This window comes from Xiphophorus couchianus, chromosome 14 (genome assembly GCF_001444195.1).
Source record: "Xiphophorus couchianus chromosome 14, X_couchianus-1.0, whole genome shotgun sequence".
Taxonomy (NCBI): domain Eukaryota; kingdom Metazoa; phylum Chordata; class Actinopteri; order Cyprinodontiformes; family Poeciliidae; genus Xiphophorus; species Xiphophorus couchianus.
Genome location: NC_040241.1, coordinates 1719908 through 1732106, shown reverse-complemented (window position 1 = coordinate 1732106; position 12199 = coordinate 1719908). Strand labels below are relative to the sequence as shown.

Sequence of the window (12199 nt, the reverse complement as noted above, 5' to 3'; positions counted from 1 at the left end):
TTTGGTGTCATTATGTCCCCCTCGCCGCTCCCCCAAACCTCCGCTTTTGTTCCTCTTAGTTTCAGTTTTCTTGTTACAACGAGCAGCTTTTCAGGTTCATTTCTGGGTAATCTCCATAAGATGCCACCTTGCTGAAAATGCGTTTTATCGTTTTCTTGTCCCATCACATCTCAGTGGGATGAGATAACTAATCGGATCAGGATTGCTTCATCAGAAGACGGAGGCAGAGAGACTTTGTTAGCTTACCATGAGGAAGGTTTGTTTTATGTTTGTTTGCATAATTACAAATAAACCCGGGGATGACAAGGTATTACTTCAACTGCTACTAATTCTTGCTTTTTAGTAAAACATGTTTCTAAAGCCTTTGGCTAAATACTTCTTCTTCTCCAAACAATCAGAGCAGAATCTCTCGCGTTCGGTGTAAAATAAATCCATTTCGATTTGACCCTTCTAAGAGTCAGCAACAATCTCTCTCTCTCTTCATATTGTTCCCATTTATACTGTGTCGACATAATTAACTGCCAGTTTTTGTACAGGGGAGGAAACACTTGCACTGATTCAATATGATGACAATAAGCAAAACAAAAAGAGGTTTTTGCCAAAAATGACGCAGAATTATTTATGATTTTCCTTCTAAGTTCTTCTATCGCCCTCGGCATAGTTTTGCCCTGGGCAGAGAGTCATATTGCCAATATTAAAAACTGCCACTGCTCTAGGGTTGTTATTAGAAAATAATCATGGAATGTTTCACTGAACTGTTTAACCAGCTATACTGAAGCCCACTGCCATTCTCTTGGCAAGTTGTCTTGTTGGTCTGCCCATCTGCTCACCAGTCTTAGCAACCAACCAACCAGCCTGCCGTCCTCACTCCCCGTCTCAGCAGTTCTTGTGGCGTCATGATGGTTTGAGGACAACCGACCGAAGAAGAAGAAAACGAAGAAGAAAAAAACATTCTAATCTAGGGCAGAAGCTGCATGCCATTAGCTAGGCCTGCCAACCCTTATCCATTGATCTGCTAGGATTTGGGAGACTTTCTAACTTTATGTGTTGAGGAGTTGCGAGGAGCGGGAGTAGCGCCTCACTGATCTGACAGATAAAAACAAAGATGAAAGAGCTGCATTTAGGCATGGACCCGGGACAATAAGCAGAACCGCGCAGAGGGGGATCGAGCTGGAGATAAAGGGATGAAAAAGGAGGATGTGGAGGAAGGGGAGAGAGGCGTGAGTTTTACCCTCCAACGCCGGTGAAGGTCAGGAGGTTTAATGTACGCGGCAGCGAAGAGCTGGGACTGAGGATGGAGGTGTTTGTTTTTTATGTAGAGGATTTCAAAACGTACCACGGAGTCATATCTGTCTATCATGCTCTAAATGTCCATGAATTAGTTCCTGATATAAATATACGTAGATGGAGAGAAATGTTTGTGAAAAAAAACAAAAAATTCAACATTTATTGCAGTTGATGCATTTACACAGTGCAGAGTAGAAAAATCCAACTTTTAATGTAAATCCGTTAATTCTATGGGGACAACGATACATGTCAAAAAATAAAGTATTTCTTTACAACTTAAATCAAATATTCCCCCTGCATGAAAAGTCACACAGAGAATTTTGCTGCTAATTGCACAACCTCTGCACTTTGTTGCATTTACAGTGCTGGGAGCCGAGATGGCTCTGGAAGAAGGTTGAACTTTGATTGGGCCACCTGGGTTGTATCGTTATCCCACTAAAAGATTGCAGCAGCATTTCTAATTTTAGATTTCTAGGTATTTCAGGAACTCCATGATCGCACCAACTATAGCAGGTTTCCTAGCAGGGGCTCCAAACTTCTTGACATGTCAACCAAACTTGTCAAGTCAAAAGAACTCACAAACTAGTGAAATATATTTTTGAAAAATGCTAAAATGCCAAAAAACAACTTTTTCTTTTACCAGGCTATCAATAAACTAAGATTGCAATATGTTAATTAAAACAGTAGTCAATTTATTTGTAACAAATTAATGTGCAAAAAACAGTAGATGCAAAACTTACATGACAAACGTTCGAAACCTAAAGCTTAAATTTCAAGCAGTTATGTAAAAGTGTGTTTTTTGAGCTTTACATCATGTTATAATGTTGTAATGTCTATGCATGCTTCATCAAAAGCATGCATAGAGAGTTGCCTTGCTCCTTCAGACTAGTCAGCTGCTATTAGCAAACACCTGATGGAACTGTACATCTTCTGAGCTCATTATACGAGCTATTTCTCAGTGCAAGACTAGTAAAAAAAATCGTTGTGAAAGGGTTAATAGAGGTGCGATGCTGTGATGACTTCCTGAAGGCGGAGTTTTAGAAAAAGTAGAAGGTTCTTAAAGAGACAGGAGCCTAATTTGAAGACATTAAAATACAAAATCAAATTTTTTTTAAGTTATATTTGATATATTACGGCATTTTTATAACAATTGAAGGTGACATAATTACTTGACGGTGCTATCAAATGCCACTATGTGCCTGGAAGATACATAACGCCGCCCCTTTAAGAAGGGTTTTGCATGTATGCCTTAATAAAAGAAAGCCATCCTGTTTGAAGGTTTGGACTTGTTAGAAAAAACACAGCTTTTCTGCATTTTTGTCACAAAATATTTACTAATCAGCCAACTAATTAATTACCAATCAGTGCCACTTGTAGATTTTATAAAGTCTAAATGTTATAAAAAATTCAGTGACATTTATTTCAAAATAATTGTTCCACTGATGATTTTTTTATAAAAAAACAATGTCTCAACTAAAATTAGAAAGACAAAATTCAATTGATTAATTGTTTTTTTTTCTTGCAATCCGGATTATTCTAGCGCCATAAAAGACCACGTTATTATGAGTTTCCTTTTTTTATTTTACACATCTTTGTTTGCAGAGCCAGTTAATTTGTCCGTTTCTGTATGCATGTAGTAGATATTTTAAATTAAATTAAGAGATATTTATTGAACTATCGCCTTTTTTCTCTGGTTTTTTTTATTTTTTATCTTAGCCTAAAGGTAGGATTACGCCTGCCAAAGTAGTGGACCTGAAAAGACATCTTTACCCAAATAGTTTGTTAATTAAAAATTGTTGCTGCGGTCTTCTTGGCCCCGGCAGCCAATCACGGCTCTCCCTCCCAGCTCCCACTGACAGCCATTCAGAGCAGAAAATCTGTGGACTGCATCGCCCTGCTAGCAGGCTAATCTCTGCCTCTCACACCCTGTTTCTGAATTAACTGCCCTTATTATCACATCCTCCCAGAAACTCTCCCTCACTTCTTTTTTTTCCTCTTTCCCTCCATCTTCCCTCGCTCGCTCCCGCTTTTCCACTTCCCCACAATCCTTTCTCTTCTTCCTCGCTTTTCCTTTTCCAGCTCCAAATAAGTAGGGCGATGGAAGAAAGAGAGACCGAAACTGTTTTTTTCTTTTTTCTCTCTCCCTCCCATGCTCCTTCGCCTGAAGTTGAGAAAATTCTAAATAGCAGCATAAGTGGCCACAGGCGAGAAAACAAATTTTCGTGTCAGCCAAATGATAATTGCATTTCTGCCGCGGTGGAGGGGGCTCATTACATAAGCAAAACATGAGAGCACGCCATGTTGGAGATGGGAGCTGTCACAGAGGTGGTTTAAAATGTAGCCAGGGGACAATGACTGGATCCCTGCAGTCCATCTACAGAGCAGCCTGTCAATCCACATCACCTGTTTAAAAAAGCCTTGCAGACACTTGGAGATTTATGTTTTTTTAGCTACCAGACTAAACATCAACACCATGGTCAACAAAAGGCAGCAATTGCTTCATTTTGTTTTCAGATGAACCCAAAACTATATGTATAAAGCTGGATCATTTTCCATATTACAATTAGCATTCATCTAAAGAAAGTACACCCACTTTAATTCCTGACTTTTACGTGTCAGAATGTAATAAAATGTAGTTCTTACTTACTACTACAGTTATTTAAATCTAACCTCAAACAGCAAATAGCAACTTCTTCAGTGTAACTATCAGTGGTGGGCACAACTAGCTAAAACGTTAGTTGAGCTAACCCTAAATCACTAGCTACCATTCAAAAGGAAAAGACTACAACCTTGGAGCATATAATGACACTAGATATTGTATTTATGTATATAAATGACTCTACTGTCCGTGTCGTAGTTTCTTCATGTATGTTTCTTTTTTAAAGCAAAGTTATTGGGTGAAAAAGCGAGCGAGAATGTGAGGAGAGGAAACGGGACTTCTGGGTAAACAGTCTTTGTGCTCTTCAAAATAAGAGCATGAATAGAATTCTTAGCAGTCAAAACCCAAAAGCTCAACACAGATGTTTCCCTTCTTTCAGCTGAAAGTTCCCAAAACAAGTAAGTTATCTCTTCAGAGTTTATCTGGAAAAGTTAATATAGGGGAAGCAAAGTGGGCTAAACATTTTCAAAATTAGCTAAATGCTACACAAACAATTAGCTTCACCATTAGCGGATTAGCAAAAGTGTGCCCACCACTGGTCATTCTTTTGTTAGACAAACAAAAAAAAAGCCCAAATAAGGAAACTATATGTCACAACCTAATCACATGCATAGCATTTGAGGTCCTGATACATCAGATTGTTTAATTGATTTCCTTTTTTAATTACTACATTAATCTAATGACTATAACCCAACTTGATAGAAAGAAAACTTATAGATTTCTGATTGGTGGATATTCCACATTGTTCACGAACCAGGTACTGACTTTATCTGTTAACTTTTGGGTGGACATCACATCAGTGATTTACTGATGCAAGGGGTTGGTTTTGGTTTTGGTTTTGGTTTTGAGCTGCAGAAAACCATTTTGAGCATACTGACCTTGTAAAGGAAAAAAGTTCTTCTAAATGGGCTGTCTTTGGTCAGGCTCTTATCTTCATATTAATTTTTAACAGTAAAATTGATTCCATCAGAGATGCATCATTCTTTGTGCTCCATGTGCTTCCTAAGCTCTCTAACAACTGTGCAACAAAAGAAGTCAGGTATTCAGACTTACTACTTTAATTGTCCAATTAGATCTGAGTTGATTTGATCCCATTTCAATCCACAGCTTAATTTTTTTCTGGCATAACTTATTTCAGACTGTGCATTTAAAGATTGTTTTTTTTTTTGTCACAGCTTTTGATGTTGTCACGTACATTGGCACACTTAATAAAGTATTTTGAGTGGGTTTAAATGTGAAGAAACAAGGCTCATTTAGTGAAACGTCAAGTTCTGAGTCATCTCGATGTGTGTGTGTCGTTTATTATGACCCCCATTCGTTGTAATGCATGTTTATTGAAGTAAAGGGTGTAAAATTTACCGTGCGACAGGATAGAGTGAGATTCTTTGGTTATTGCATCGATGTAATTAGTTTTTGTGTTGTTGCTTTTCTTTTCCCATAATTAATCATCCTCTGAACACTTCTGACTAATAGTTCAAAAATCATTACGGTAACATACCAAGCATGAACATTTCTTTTTTAAGACGATTGAATTAACAAAATCTAAGTCCTTTTGAAATGACTATCATCAGAAAATGTCAAATAAGCAATCACAATTAAGCAATTAAGTTTTGAGACAGAATTGAAATATTTTAAGCTATACCTCTTAAAACCAAACACATTGATTTGAGCAGTTATAGTTAAATACCTACAAATGCCTCTAAACTGTTATATAAATGTACCTCCCCAAGCATTTAGCATAATGACATGAGCGTCAGAGTAGACAAAGTGCCTGCTTGGGGTGGGACGAGATTAGTTGACACAATTATTTGATCATTTCTGCAACAACTGAATATCATTCATGTAAACAAAAAAAAAATAGCAGCTTCATATGCAGAGAAGGGCAATACTGGAGTATTACATACTTAAAGGCCCATACAGACCCATTCAATAAATTAGATGATTATTGAAAATACCATTTATTGTGGAACCTTTATCACTAAATAGCTGCGTTTTCATTGACCATGTAATTGTGCAATTTGACATTTCGAAAAGGAATATTTGTTTATGGTAAAATGCCATTAAACAAATAGCATTTTACTGCCAATTGCATTTTACCGTTTTTGGTTTGTTTGTTTGTAGCTCAGTTGATATTTTGGCTGTGTTAAAATTGGTTTATTTTGCAAAACTGCAATGGAAACACTTTTTTCACATCGCACGAGTCACATGATCAACAACCAGACGTTGCCACGAAGAAGAAGATTACAGGAAGCGGAAGGAGGATTGGGCGCGGCGTGATTATTAGCAACTCTTGATTTCTGTTAATTATGATGATTTTTCATTAACATCTAATACAAACATGACATTTATAATTAGAATATTACATCAGAACGATAAAAAATAAAAACACAAACGTGTGCTTATTGAAAACTATGTTTAATACCTGCTTAAAGATTCTATCAATCCTACAAACGAGAGACATCAAGACATGCATACTAATTTACTGAATGGAACTGTATAAGCACTTTTACTACACGAAGAGAGACAGAAATCCTTACTACTACAAACAGGGACTACTTTGTACAAAACATAAGAAATTACAGCACAAAATAATCTGCTATTCCTTATCACATCCTGCATGCTTGCTTTAAGGGAGGATGACATGAGTCAAAAATTAGGAACGGTGTCTGGAAAGATTTCAGGAGCAGAGCCGAACACGCTCTGGCGCCAATGACTCTCTCCATCTCTTGACGACCACATGGCAATCTGTTTGATAGCCAACACTTTAGCAAGACAGATCATTCTATTGGCAAGCCGGCAGTTGCACGTCCAGCAGACAGATGGACAGACTACCGGATCTCGGGCAACACTTGCGCCAGCCGTGGGGACACAAATGAAACTGAATCAAATGGCAGAAGAAGAGAAAAAAGCTTGAGATGAAGACCTCAAATGCTTTCATTATTAGCTGTCAGATGCCGGCACGAGATAGAGACCACTCTCAAGACGTTGGGTCAGGACTCCAATCTCCTGCCTTGAGTGGCTGTGGAGGAAAAAACAATTCACCGCTGACATGTTAGGCGATGGAAAGAAGCTCTGCTGCACTAAAGCTCATAAACACGCAGGTTGAATGAAACGTACACTGCACCGGCCTGTTAGTGTGCGAGCGCAGCAACTTTAATTCCGTCATGAAGGCAAATGCCCCGCACATCACTCGGGTTCCACACGATTCAGATAAACATGGAGGGTTTTTATTCCTTCTGAGCGTCATTCCAAGGCGAGCGTCACCGCTTTCCTCCCAGGACGCCGGGGTCTCTCTTTCATCTCCAGACTAATGATGTTCCCTCTCCTCCGCTCGCCGAGGCCCGTTTAATGAGACGTAGGGGAGAAGAGGGTGGTGGGCTGGGGGGAGGGGACACGTTGACCTGGCCTTTATTGAGAATAATGGAACCAAAATGGCTCCCATCAGCACCAATATTTCCCAGGTGGCTGTTCATTTATCACTGGCTCTGTACTTTCTGAGAGAATCCTGATAGAGATGGAGGAAAACATTCAGGTTCTCATTAGCTGGAGCTGTAATATCTCATCAGGAGAAAAACTTTAACATAAGCCGGAGCAATTTCATGTGGTTTGTCTGTCTTTGGGTGACCATTTCCAGAACGCCTTTCCTGCTGTAATAGGGAATCTTCCAGCTCACAGAGACTGCATAGCGTACTGGGTGACACAGGGAACAGAGATGACTCAGTGGTGTCAAGAAGAATGACAGGCTTTGTGGAGTTTAGAGCAGCAGGTACGCAAGGTTTGTTTGTTTTATTCCACTTATTGCTTTATCTATTTCAGGATGCATTTCCTTTCACTCTATGCTGACTTTCTTTTCAGTCAGACGGATCCAAAACACATCAGTCACTTTGACAGCTCAGCTCTTACTGAAAAGGACTAAAAGAAGAAGAAGAAAAAAATATCTTAACACAAAATGCACAATAAGGGCTGTTTTGTTTACAGCTAACCAACGTTTTACAGTGTTTACCGTGCAGAATTTCTTTTCAGACAGACAGGGACCACAGAAGCTGTTCTGTCAGTAAAAGCTTAAGGCTGGGATGGATTCAGCAAATGTTTGCCCCTCTCTCCTATGGAAGTTCAACTCCAGACTACTGCCCTCAGTTTCCTCCTTTCCCTCATCTTTATTCCTCTTCTGGGTACTTTGAAGCATCTACTATCAAGGAAAACCAAAAAAGGTCCACTTTTGGCATTGACTGCCTTGGGTTTGTCTGGAAGGCAAAATCGGTAAAAGGAAGAAATCGCTCACTAGTGGAGATCCAGGATTTCCAGGGACGTGGCGAACCGTTATTACAACCCAAATGAACAGGTTTCTTTGCTACTGTATCTTCAAACTGCCACGAACATGTTACATGTTACATGTAACGAACATGTTACATGTTAGTGGCATCATTCATCTTGATTTAATTTGCCAGCTGGGCTTGGCATCTGCACACACTGCCAAACATACCAACACCTAGTTTAATGATTTTGGTGTTACTGTGCTTGATTGACCAGACCTAAAACCTCTTGGAGAATCTTTGGTCAAAGACTGGACGCTAATGAAGTAAAAATGACAAGTTTGGTTTGCATCCCCATCCCTGCACCCCCCTATTTTTAAATGTTTACATTGAAACCAACTAAATAAAAAGGGATGATAGGCTACCAACTGTCTGTTTCTAAACAGGCTTTATAGGAGTGCATAGGTTGTTTTGACCTACGTCATGGTAGAGTGGACCACGTTGCAGTGCAGTACATAGATATACTTTATGTTAGTCCACAAATTCTTTCTTAATTGATCATTTGACGTAAAGTAATCTGAGGAGCTGAATTTTGGGTTTTCATCAACCGTGAGCCATAATCATTAAAATCAACATGAACAACAATTGGAGCTTGTGTAAAAGAGTGCAAAATATCAGTCTGAGTGTCACGAATCCAAATAATTTTCACTTTTTGTTGTGAATAACTGAAGTAAATTAACTTGAGTGATATTCTAATCAGTTTCGAAAGGGACCTCCTCTAATGAGGTTAATGGGGTTAATTAGATAAAGGTATATCATGTCATGTGACTTAGCTCAGTTAGAAATACATTTTGCTCACATCTAACACAATTTGTTCCCAGTTTAAAAAAAGCAATTGTGATTAAGTACTCTTTAATAGATGCATGAAGAAAAAAGTTTTTTAAATTTGACTTATTTTCTATGGTTAAAATAACTGGTGTATCTGAACATAATAGGACAGACTGGCACAAGAATGATGTTCTTGGTGTGTGAAAAATCAGCAACCTTAAAAACTTTAAACGTAAAGCATACAATGTTGTAATTGCTTAGTTTATGAATAAAAACCACAACTTTGGAAAAAATATGCTTTCAAAAGAGGTTCAACATTTGTCACTACTATTTCACTTGTACAGTAGACCGTCCATTAATCAGTGGTGTTATGGGCCCATCACATCTGCTGGCATAGCTAAAGTTCACTGTTTCTTCAGACCCTCTCTAAAAAGTGCTTACAACTGCCTATTTTAATAGTTCAAACACCAAATATAGCTCAATATGCATTAATATGCAGAGTGGAAACTGTCTTGGCATTACACTAGAAGCTAAAGTCTACAGTCTTCCTTATCACTGAACTTTGGGGTACAGCCAACTTTTGTCAGTAGGACAAACAACTTCTTAAATTCTTGAAAAAAATGTTTAGGACTCTGATAACTATTTCCTTTTTAAAAAATGCTACTGTCTATAAGTCTCTAACAAGGATTGGACAGCCAAGCATTCCCTCCATCATGTTCTGCACAGGAAACACTCTGGTGGAGGGAGCAGACGTTGCGTCTACGCTCACAGGTCTGTGTGATGCATTCGCTTCCCTTTAGATCCATGTTGGAGGGGAAGTGACATGTTTTTCAACTCTGGCAGTATCATCAGAGTTCCTCCAGTCTGGCGGTAATGGCTTTTCTTGATGAGGCTGTAAACTCAAGCTCAGCAAATTCCATCAAACTCTGAAAACCTTTGCTCTCAGCAGAACCGACGGGTGAGCATCTCCTGAGCTTTCATCTTGGAGACGAAGCCTGTCTGTTGCTGTGCGGGTCCTGCCGTCAAACTTTTTTTTTCTCGTGTGTGTCGGGAAACAAAATCATCACCGAACTGAGGACGAAGCAATTCTTCACTCTGAGCTAATCGTACCTTGTCAGTTGTGACTTGCATGTTAACTTGGCCTGGCATTGTTTGACTGGATCTCCGTTTACTTTGGTACATTTCTCTGAACAGACAGCACAGCTAATGTACTCAGTCACAATTCCACACAGAGCTTCTCCACAGCTGTTTTTGACCTTTCATAGCTCTGTCTTTGGTGAACTTTTGAGTTCTCCTTTTAAGGTCAGCCTTCTCCTTCCTTCTCCTTTCCAGGCAGAACAGATAAAGAGTTGGTGATTTTCTTGTCCCTTCATTTTAGGGGCTGCTGTAGCTTGAATACATTATCCAAAGTTTTATGATTGCAGCAGTGGAATACAGCAGTGAAGTCAGTAAAAAACACTTGGCAAATGTTTCTGTTCATCCTTAAAGTAGATTACAGTGAACTTACATCTTTTCTTGTAAGTTGAATTTTTCTGTGCAACGTAACTCCTAATTATTTGCAGAAAACCTACGGATCTCCCCGTCGAGCATATCTAAAGTATTTAGATCCCTTTAATTACATCTTCCTCATCTATAATGTCAATTATAGATAAAACAGTTTGCAGTTGTAACACAAAATCTGTAGAGATTCAGGTGGAATTAACAGTTTTAAACGGGGGTATTATGCAAAATCAACTTTTTCGTGCTTTAAATTCTGTTATAATGTTGTTCCCTCATCAAAAACATACCTGGAGAGTTTCTTTAACCCTTTCAAAATTCTTTGAATCTCCTGTGGCAACCATTCTCAAACAAAGCAACGCTTTTTTAGCCAAAGCTAAATAAGTTGTTTTTGATAAATGAAGCAATTTTTCTGAACTTTATTTAATCAGGTAAACCCTGTTGAGATCTAGATCTCATTTTCAAGAGGGACCTGAAACAAACTTCACTCCCCGTCGGGGAATCGAACCCCGGTCTCCCGCGTGATAGGCGGGGATACTGACCCCTATACTAACGAGGAGATAACAGTTCCTCGTTAGTATAGTGGTATAGTAGTATAGTAGTATAGATAACAGTTTTATAACAACTGAGAGTAACATACTTACTTTATTATGTAATAAAATGACACTATATGCCTGGAAAATACATGATACTTCCCCTTTAAAGGCCACTTTCTCTTGTAGATGAATACAACTGGAGTTTGTGCTTATATCTCTTCTCTTTTGTCCTCTGGGGATCACTAGGGTGAAGCAATGTGTTTTTCAAAGGGGGTGTGAATACCTATAAAGCACTCTAACACAAACTGATAGGCGCTTGGTTCAACAGTCATTCTCAAGGACCTCGGAGACTTCGAGCAGAGAAACATGGACGGTGTGTCTGACGGACACTTTCTGATCAGCAGGATGGGTCAAGGTTAACACAAGGCAGACAGAGAGAGGTTTAGTCCAAAGGCTAAGCCACGGATTATCCCTGCCTTCTTTTCTAACCGATCAATGTCATTTTGTTTCACGTCAACCATTATAATAAAAAGAAATGAACCAAACGATTGTCGTTATTTAGTATATGGTGAGAGAAAGAATACCTCGAGTGTTCAAAAAAATCCCAACAGACCAAAAATGTCTTGCTGATACATCCTTGCCAACCGTTGTTGCCTAAAATATTACAGAAAAAAAAACTATCTACAAATTAAGCCCGTTTGAGCACAGGGGAGGTGAATAAACCCGTTTTTACAGCATCAGATTCAGTGAGCGCTCTACGGCCCATTACCTTTGCTAGATAGCTGTCTGTAAGATATGAGAGGTTCTTCAATAAAGAGCTCAGGGTTTGCGTCCAGCAGCCATTGATGGCGTTTGATACGGTGGAATCAGAGCCCCCAGGCTTAGCTTATGCACTCTAATCCTCGTGGAGAGATAACGCCAGACAGCCTTTAATGTGGCGCGCACGCACACGTATTTCCACACATCCCATCAAATACCACTCAGAGCGCACAACCTGAAGGGCACAAACAGTGCACACGCGCATTTACATGCGCCCTAAAATCTCTGATACGAAGCCGTCGTCGCATTTGATGTTATCTCTGAAGTCCACACGCGCTCGCAAACAAACACACGTTCGTGCGCGGGCGCTGTGAAAACAC

General features: G+C 39.3%; 1 protein-coding gene and 1 non-coding gene across 10 annotated transcripts in view; one reads left to right on the top strand and one right to left on the bottom strand.

Annotated features, from left to right (window-relative positions):
* Positions 1 to 12199, top strand: part of nrxn2b (neurexin 2b) — an 811562-nt gene that overhangs the window by 703754 nt on the left and 95609 nt on the right. The gene's annotated exons all lie outside the window — the stretch shown is intronic.
* Positions 11012 to 11083, bottom strand: trnad-auc (transfer RNA aspartic acid (anticodon AUC)). The gene has a single exon. It is a non-coding gene; the product is annotated as a tRNA-Asp (tRNA).